We start from the raw sequence: 10112 nt of genomic DNA, 5'->3' as shown, positions 1-10112 counted from the left end.
CCCCTTGGTTAAATTTATTCCTGTTTAAATTTTTTGGTAGCTATTGTAAATAGGATTTAAAAAAATTTTTTTTATTTTATCATAAAGTTTAATTATGGTTCAGAAAAAAAAAGAACAAATAACTTTCTCTGAAAAAATATATTGACTATGTATAGATCACAGTTATTGGTGGGGAGGGGCTGGTAGGTTAAATTACCCCATTTTCTTTTTCTTTTTCCTTTTTTTTTTTTTTTTTTTTTTTTGAGATGGAGTCTTGCTCTGTCACCCAGGCTAGAGTGCAGTGGCGCAATCTCAGCTCACTGCAACCTCTGCCTCCGAAGTTCAAGCAGTTCTCCTGCCTCAGCCTCCTGAGTAGCTGGGATTACAGGCCCACGCCACCATGCCTGGCTAATTTTTGTATTTTTAGTAGAGATGGGGTTTCACCATGTTGGTCAGGTTGGTCTTGAATTCCTGACCTTGGGATCCACCCGCCTCGGCCTCCCAAAGTGCTGGGATTATAGGCTTGAGCCACTACGCCTGGCTTCTTTTTTTTTTTGAGATGGAGTCTCGCTCTGTCGCCCAGGCTGGAGTGCAGTGGCACAATTTCGGCTCACTGCGACCTCTACCTCCTGGGTTCAAGCGATTCTTCTGCCTCAGCCTCCCAAGTAGCTGGGATTACAGGCGTGCACCACCATGCTGGCTAATTTTTGTATTTTTAGTAGAGACCAGGTTTCACCATGTTGGTCAGGCTGGTCTTGAACTCCTGACCTCGTGATGCACCTGCCTTGGCTTCCCAAAGTGCTGGGATTATAGCCATGAGCCACCGCGCCTGGCCAATTACCCTATTTTCTATTCTGAAAATGATATTAATAGAAAGTCCTGTTTCCAGTCTGAGTATAAAGATACATGTGCCCCAAATGGCTGAGAATAAATACAACAGGAAATGCAAAAGCTGTAAAGCTAAGGGCATGCAAGAGAAAATCTCAGAAATACCCAAAGTGGCAACAAGGAATGTTTGGCTGGAACTTGAAGTTCTTTCAGTCATCTTTGTCTTTTGCTCCATGTTTTAGGATGCATGTGAACTCAATGTCAATAGGATCTTCTCTATACAGCTCATCCACTTCCTCATCCATGAACCCATCCCCCATGGTTGTCAGCAGCTCTCACAGGTAATCTTCCTGAATGGTGCCAGTTGCTTCTTCATCAAAGCAAGCAAAAGCATTTCTGATGACATCTTCAGGATCTGTGCCATTTAACTTCTCACCAAACACGGTGAGGAACGTGGTGAAATTGATGGGACCTGGAGCCTCATTCATCATGGCATCCAGATACCCATCAATTGGACTCTTCCCCAATGAAGAAAGCATATCCTGCAAATCTTCCTTGTCGATGAAACCATCTCTGTTCTGATCCATCATGTTGAAGGCCTCTTTGAACTCCTGAATCTGTGACTGGTCAAACACAGCAAATACATTGGATGTTGTGTGCTGAGGGCACTTCTTGGTGGTCTTGGTGTTTGCTCTTTTGCTTGACCTGGTGGTTAAATCCCAGCACAGCTATGAGAATCCGAGCACCTCAGCAAGCCCCTCACTGCCGCTATCTGTAAATAGGATTTAAAAAAATTTCTTTTTCAGATAATTCATTGTATTACATAGAAACTCAACTGATTTTTGTATTTTGAATTTCTATCCTGTAATTTTACTGAATTTGTTTATTAATTCTAACAGTTTTCTGGTGAAGGACTTAGGGTTTTCTATATATAAGATCATGTTGTCTGCAGAGACAACTTAAGTTCTTCTGTTCTAATTTGGATGCCTTTTATTTTTTCTCTCACCTAACTGTTCTGGCTAGGACTTCCAGTACTATGTTGAATAGAAATGATGAGAAATCGGGTATCCTTTTCTTGTTCCTGATCTTAGAGAAAAAGCTTTCAACTTTTCACCACTGAGTGTGATGTTAGCTGTGAGTTTGTCACATATGGCCTTTATTGTATTGGGGTACATTCTTTCTATATCTAATTTGTTGAGAGTTTATATTATGAAAGAATGTTGAATTTTGTCCAATGTTTTTTCTTAACCTATTGTGATAATCATATGATTTTTGTCCTTAATTCTTTAAATATGATGTATCACATTTGTTGATTTGTGTATGTTGAACCATTCCTGCATCCCTGGGAAAAATCCCATTTGATTATAGTGAATGATTCTTATGATGTACTGTTGAGCTCGGTTTGCTAGTATTTTGTTGAGAATTTTTGCATCTATGTTTATCAAGAACATTGGCCTATAATTTTCTTTCCTTATAGTGTCCTTGTCTGGCTTTGGTATCAGGGTAATGCTGGCCCTGCAAAATGAGTTTGAAGTATTCCCTCTTCTTCGATTTTTTGAAAGAGTTTGAGAAACATTAAGTATTAGTTCTTTAAATTTTCTTCTTTATATGAAATTGAGTTTGTTTTTTGAAGAGATAAACAAAATTGACAAAACTTTAACTAGACTAAGAAAAAAAGAGAAAGAATCTCTCTTTAAAGAAGACTTTCTCTAAATAAATGAAAGAGGGGATATTACAACTGATACCATAGAAATACCAAGGATCATAAGAGATTACTCTGAACAAATTATATGCCAACAATTGGATAAGCTAGAAGAAATGGATAAATTCCTCAACACGTATAACCTACCAAGACTGAATCATGAAGAAATAAAACATATGGCCGGGTGCAGTGGCTCACGCCTATAATCCCAGCACTTTGGTAGGCCGAGGTGAGTGGATCACTTGAGATCAAGAGTTCAAGATCAGCCTGACCAACATGGTGAAAGCTCATCTCATCTAAAAATACAAAATTAGCCGGTGTGGTGGAGCATGCCTGTAATCCCAGCTACTCAGGAGGCTGAGGCAGGAGAATTGCTTGGATCCGGGAGGCAGAGGTTGCAGTGAGCTGAGATTGTACCATTGCACTCCAGCCTGGGCAACAAGAGTGAAACTCTGTCTCCAAAAAAAAAAAAAAAAAATACAGAGAGAGAGACTATATAAACAGATCAATAACCAGTAAAGAGATTGAAACGGTAATAAAAAAAAGTCTCTCATCAAATAAAAGTCCAGGATCTGATAGCGTCATTGTTGAGTTCTATAAACCACTTACTCTTACCATTTAATATTTTCCTTTAAATTGACTCCCTTTTAAGCATTATAACTATTTTAAAAGAAAACTGTATATCATTTGATAACTGGGCAATCTGTTTCACCTGCTATACATAGATGAAAAATAAAAATAAAAGTAAGGAGAATAAAATGTAATTAAGTTCGAGGTAGATAAAATTGTCTGCTGATGACGCTCAGTCTGAAACTTGTCTCATTAAAAAGAAATACTTGGAAAAATGTCATTAAGTTGAAACTTTCTCCTTGACAAAAGGATTCAAAGAGAATTGAAACAGGGTGACTTTTATGTGTGAGTCATATAATAAATTCTGGAATAATTAATTCTGTTATTAATGAATACATTCTGCATTCTCATAGCACCTATAATTACCTCGGGAACCATGGTGTTCTACATAACATACTCCGTAAAATACCACGCTGCAGGCACAACTGGAGAACTGCTTGTTTTATGGATTTTTTTGCAATGGCTGTCTAATCAGAATGATTAAAGATCAAGATACATTAAGGATAGAATTCTCGCATTAAAAAATCTGTATAAAATGGGGAAGAAAAGAAAAAGACAACTTTCTTTTGATACGCCCCCAAAAGGAAACATCCACCAAGAACTTCTTTTACTGAGTTTAAAGCTCTTTACAAATTACTAAGTAATCAAGTCTGATGCTGATTACAAACCAATACACATTGTTTCAGTGCTCTCTTCAAGCAGAAGAAGCAAAAACACTGAGTGCAATTAAAAAGGTGACAAGAAAGAGATGGAAGACCCTACTGTTACTCGCAGCTAAGTCAAATACAATTAACCTATGTTTTCTAAGGCAAAAATTTTTTTTCAGGCAAAGTTTTTCTTATCAGACATCCCTCAATGGGTTGAACCAGTGGTATAGGACAAATCATGAAGGGGCATGAAGCTGATGTGTGCTTCCTCAAGCATTACTCTATAATGAGAAAACATTTACTGGAACAAGCCTTATACTCTCCATAAAAATGCAGACTTGGCACTCATTCCATTTCTTTTCTGGAGGCTGAAAATGTCTTTGTCTACTGGTGCTGTTTAAAAGTTGTCTAATCAACATCATCATAATGCTCTGTCCCTCCTGCGAAAGCCAGCTGGGATCTCTGGTTCTATCAGGGAGGAAGTTTTAATACAGCCACTTTCCTTTCAACATATTGGCTGGGAAATCTCCCCTGCTGGGAAGTAAAAAGCTTTAATTTTGTGAATCATCAAAGCTTTTTCTTATACATGGCATAGAATAACCTGTCCTTTTCAGAAGGTCTAATCCAATAGCCTCCCAGACCTCAGGATGTCACCAAATGGCATGTGCGTGCAAGAAGAACAAAGGAGGAAGCCATTCAAAGCCCAGCTGCATATTGCATAACACCTTGAATTAGAAAATCCACGACCCACAAAATGCTTACCTACTTTGTGGGGTTTAAATACAGCAGAGTGCTGCTCCTCTTTAAAGAACTGCTTTACAGTTATCTTCCTGTCAGAATTCCAATTATTCTATGACTCAGTGGGTAAGTGTTTAGCTTTTTGAAAACTTTTTTTGGGGTAAGAATGTGAACAAGTTTTTATAAGTTTGTAAAGGAAAAGTTTATATAATAATGCTCAGTTGCGTCAAATACAAATATATTTTATTTTATTATTTGAAATAAAATGTTTTCTTAATGTTTTAAGAATTGGATTTTATCTATAAAATTGATGAACATTTTCTTTGGTACATCTGAAAAACATAGTAATGCCCTCCTATCTAGGAATTAACTGATATTTGTGACAGGGTTGGGAGTTTTCAACATGCACCTCTCTCAGACCTTGGGACTAATGTTTCCGTATAAGAAGAATCCCAGGCTGAAAATTTTTGTGTACCAGGGATTCATTTTTCCTAATTTTTACAAAACCTGTGCATGGGCACTTTTTGTTTCATCTGTACCAAAGATTAGCTGCTGCTCACTTTCTCCACTTCCATTTAGCTCTGGGGGCACGGCTAGATGATACTTCTCAACTCCCCTTGCAGATAAGCATGGCTCTGTAGCTCATTCTGGCCGAGGGAACATGCACAGAAGTGACGCGCCCACCTTCAGCCTGGCCCATAGAAACCTCTCCCTTGTAGTATTCTCGTCCACAATCCACTCGCTGAGTGGCAAAGGATCCAGGCAAAGAAGTAGAGGCTCTAAAAGAGTACCCACGTCACAAAATGAACCATCACATGCCAATCATAAATACCCACAACGCTGAACTTTGAGAGATAAATTTTTATTGTGTTAGATCACTGATATGAGTGCTATTGTTTTTGAACTAGCTCTTAATATAATCACCTGATGTCCTTGCCTCTTTCTTTTGGCCTCCCTCTGCTCTCCTTTTTCTTGCTCCTATTATCTTTCCTTATCATATGATTAGGTGTTTCTGATTTAATAATCAAATCAAAATACCGGTAGTGGATTTAGCATTAAACCCTCGATGGTGTTGAAATAATAGGCAGACTCAACTGATTTAATTCGGAGAAAAGTTTTCACCAATTCGACTTCTTAAAAAGTTTACAGTTAAATATTTAAGATAACTTTTATTAAACAACTGCTTGAGTGGATAAGCATTTATCTCATTTAGAGATCACATAAGAATCATGGTAATTGGGACAAACACGGTGATCTCAGCATGAATGACCCAGCAGATGTGTACAAGACAAGCCTCTGCTGATAAGGAGGAAAACTAATGTGCATGAACTTGGAAAGAGAGACTTGGAAACTCAGCCAACTATCCTTATGTGAATGGCTCTGCAGCTTCTAGTCGGTACACTCAGACATTGAAACACAGGGTCAAACATCTGTAAGAGCAGGTCAGCATGAGTGTTAGTACTGCAAATAACTGGGTGAAGCTTCCAAAATCATTAAAGTTCCAAAAAAGCTTTTCACAAAAAATCTAAAACTAAAATTCCAGTCTGATTTTGCATAAGCTGCTGTCTTTCAGACTCCATTTAGTGGTTAACTCACCCTCTTCTCTTCTCCATGTAGGTGGTTCTCAAACTGGGCTCAGTTAAACCTGTTCAGAGGCTATCTCAAGAAGTGGGCTCCAGGCAATTCACTCTGGATTTAACCAGAAAAGCTTCATTCTGAGCTGTTTTGCAAACTGGGTTTTAGCGTAAGCATTTATTTTTGTGTGTGAGTGGAAAGGTTCCTTGGCTTTAAAGGGCTACAAACCATTGCTTCATGTCTTACCTGGACATCACATCTACTGTCAGAGGTTTAGTCTCAAATACCGAGTGATGTCCAAATCTGAATCTATGGCACATCTCTTTTCTGAGCACCCCCCTCATAGTCCCACTCACATTTCACATCTCCGCTTACTGGATGTCTCATAGACACCTCGTCACAATATTCCTGAAATAGAACGTATTATCCTGCCTACTCTTCTTCCTTAATTAATGACATCACCATTCACCCGATTACTCAACATAAAACTCTGAATCATTCTGACCCCCTTTCCTCTCTCTCTCTATATCCAATCTGTCATTAGGTTCTGTTTTGTAAAGCATCCTAAATATCCTTTAAATATGTCCTTTCCCTCCACCCTCACTGCCACTGCCTTGGCGTAGGCCCTTGTCATCATCCTTCATCTGGATCATCAAAATAGTCTCCAGATGGCTCTCATATCACTCTGCTTCGTGGCTGCCTTGAGGGTTTATATAAAATACAATAGAACGCATAACAGTTAACATTTACATTTAGCATTGTAGTCAACCGACGCTTTCATGTACATTGTCGTATTTAAGTCTCACAACATTTCATCAAGAAGACATTGTTATTATTCTTAATTCAGAACAGGAAAATGATGCCTAAGAAAATTACCTCGAACAAGGAGTCTCACCAAGTCATAGGACTGTGATTTGAACCCAGATCCAAAGACTCTAAAGTTTATGCTGATGACATTAAGCTATACTTCCAAACAGGCATCACTATGCCTAAAAGAGAGAGTGCAGAACTTTTAGTCTGAGAAAGTCTCTTTATAGTCATGCCCCGCAGAGCATATTTAGTAGTTAATAATAGAGTTCTAGAGTTAGAACTCACATTATGGTGTGAAACCTTAGAGAAATTATGCAAACTCTCTAATCTGCAAAGTTTCTTAATCTGTGAAGTGTGGCTAATAATAGAGTTTATCCTACAAGGTTGTTGTGGGGCTTAAATAAGGTCATGAGTGTGAAGCCCTTCACACTTGGCCTGTCCCAGAGAAAGTGCTCAATGAATGTTGGTTGTTGGTACCAATTTACCAGCCTCATCCTGCACCATTTCCATCTTCCACCCTTCAAACAGACCAGACCACATTCTCTGCTACTTCTTCTTTGAAGCCTCAAAAATTCAGGTTGATGACTCCCCGACCACTTTATACCACCCCTACAGTTAGATACTTGGTCAGAGAGTATAGCCTTTAATTCAGCAGTGGATTGTTTCCTGGGGTTGGTCAATAGGGCCTTGAGAAAGTCCCCACACAACAGAATGTTCTTCCCACAAACTCTCGCTGGCCTCCTGCTTTAGGCTTCCCATCTCCTTGCCCTTCCTCTCCCCCATCCCCTGCCATTTCTGACTTCAGATGTGTCCCCTAGGCTTGCTCTGGCTCCACTTTCCAGCCAGCCGCCTGGCCCCAGCGTCGTGGCAGCTATCTGACCTCAGCTCCACACCAGTGCTGTGCTTCTGGGCAAGGCTTTGGCATCTTGGTCCTGCTGTCTCTGGCATCTGACCTCAGTCTGTCCTGTTTCTAGCTTTCCTGGAGCTGACAACTCCCAGGGACCGATCAACAATGGTTCAGATGGGATGATCGTGGCTCTTATCATACTGTTTCGTGTTATTTCTTTGTCTTTCTCGTCCATTAGGCTAAACTCTACCAGGACAGAAAGACCTTGTCTTTGATCTTAGTAGATCCTTCATAGCACCAGGTTTAGATTAAGTGAGTGCTTGTTGATTGAATAGACTATTCTTTCTCCAGATAGAGGCATCGGATAGCACAATCTTCTGAAACTGCTGTTGTACAACCACATTCAGATTAATGGGAGATACATACAACTGTGGTCATATGTGAAGTTCTTTTTCCCAACCAGAATAATATTTTAAAAAATCACCCCTAAAATAGTTTTAAAAAATTATTTTCCTGCCAGGCACAGTGGCTCACACCTGTAATCCTAGCACTTTGGGAGGCCGAGGCAGGCAGATCACCTGAGGTCAGGAGTTTGAGATCAGCCTGGCCAACATGGTGAAACCACGTCTCTACTAAATATACAAAATTAGCTGGGTGTGGTGGTGCATGCCTGTAATCCCAGCTACTTGGGAGGCTGAGGCAGGAGAATTGCTTGAACCTGGGAGGCGGAGGTTGCAGTAAGCCACAATCGCGCCACTGCACTCCAACCTGGGCAACGGAGTGAGACTCTGTCTCCAAAAAAAAAAAAAAAAAAAAAAAATTATTTTCCATTATGTGCTGACAAGTTTCTATAAATTTGACTATGTCATCAACTGTCCTCATTAATTTAGTTTCATTCTATACATTTTCATTGTTAACCCTTTGCTTTTCATCAAGCACTTTGTTGATACTACTCCCTTACTTCTGTACATAGAGTCCTTGAAAGGAGTTTTATCTTTGTGTTTTCTTGCTGCACCTTGTTGAGTAACTTTTTCCAAGTACAGTACATGCTACATAATATTGTTTAAATTGAAATACACAGAAATTTTTACAACTACAAAATAACCTCACTTTGTGCTTGATTAAACTATCACAGCTTTCATTAGATACATTTTTCTTTAACCACTGGGCTTCATATTTATTTATTTATTTATTTTTTGAGATGGAGTCTCACTCTGTCACCAGGCTGGAGTGTGGTGGCATAATCTCAGCTCACTGCAACTTCCGCCTCCTGGGTTCAAGCGATGCTCTTGCCTCAGCCTCCTGAGTAGCTGGGATTACAGGCGTGCACCACCACGCCCAGCAAATTTTTGTATTTTTAGTAGAGACGGGGTTTCACCATGTTGGCAAGGATGGTCTCGATCTCTTGACCTCATAATCTGCCAACCTTGGCCTCCCAAAGTTCTGGGATTACAGGCGTGTGCCACCACGCCTGACCTATTTTAACTTTTTAATTTTTATTTTATTATTATTTTTCTGAGACAGAGTTTTGCTCTTTTAGCCCAGGCTGGAGTGCAATGGCATGATCTTGGCTCACTGCAACCTCCGCCTCCCAGGTTCAAGCAATTCTCCTGCCTCAGCCTCCCGAGTAGCTAGGATTACAGGCATGTGCCACCATGCCTGGCTAATTTTGCATTTTTTAGTAGAGACAAGGTTTCTCCATGTTGGCCAGGCTGGTCTTGAACTCCTGACATCAGGTGATCCGCCCGCCTTGGCCTCCCAAAGTGCTGGGATTACAGGCATGAGCTACCGAACCCAGCCTTATGTTTTTAAATCTGTAAAACAGTAAGTTTGCTTAGATGAGTACTTTCTTTTCAGCTCCACTGCCTGTAGTGTGTGGTTGTGAGATGTGACTTAAAAACTCTGGTGTCTCCTTGTCTCAGGTGATCTCAGAATTAATAGAGGAAAATTTTTAAATTCTATTGGTTTACTAAAAAGAAAAATGTCCTTTGAAATTATTACTTTTTAAAAGAAATAAACTTTAGAAAAATGCAAATTAAGGCAACAACGAGATACCCCTTTTTATCTATTACCTAAAAACATATGGGTTAGGGAAATGCACATTAATGAAATGAGATACCACAAATTGCCTACCAAAAACATGATTATCCCTGGTGTTGGGAGGCATTATTGTACACCACTGGTGGGAATGTAATTTGCTGCAATTTTCATGGAAGGCAATTTGACAGTATGTATTCACCAGACTTAACAATGCATATAACAGCTGGGCGTGGTGGCGCATGCCTATAATCCCAGCACTTTGGGAGGCCGAGGTGGGTGGATCACCTGAGGTCGGGAGTTCAAGACCAGCCTGACC

At 39.8% G+C, this 10112-nt stretch overlaps 1 pseudogene; it reads right to left on the bottom strand.

Moving 5' to 3' along the window:
* Window positions 1-200: 200 nt before the first annotated feature.
* On the bottom strand, window positions 201-6443 carry LOC129485760 (myosin regulatory light polypeptide 9-like; annotated as a pseudogene).
* Between the last annotated feature and the right edge of the window lie 3669 nt (window positions 6444-10112).

The sequence above is a fragment of the Symphalangus syndactylus genome, chromosome 7 (assembly GCF_028878055.3).
Source record: "Symphalangus syndactylus isolate Jambi chromosome 7, NHGRI_mSymSyn1-v2.1_pri, whole genome shotgun sequence".
Classification (NCBI taxonomy): Eukaryota; Metazoa; Chordata; class Mammalia; order Primates; family Hylobatidae; genus Symphalangus; species Symphalangus syndactylus.
Note: the sequence above shows the minus strand (reverse complement) of the source record. Positions and strands in the feature narration are given on the sequence as shown.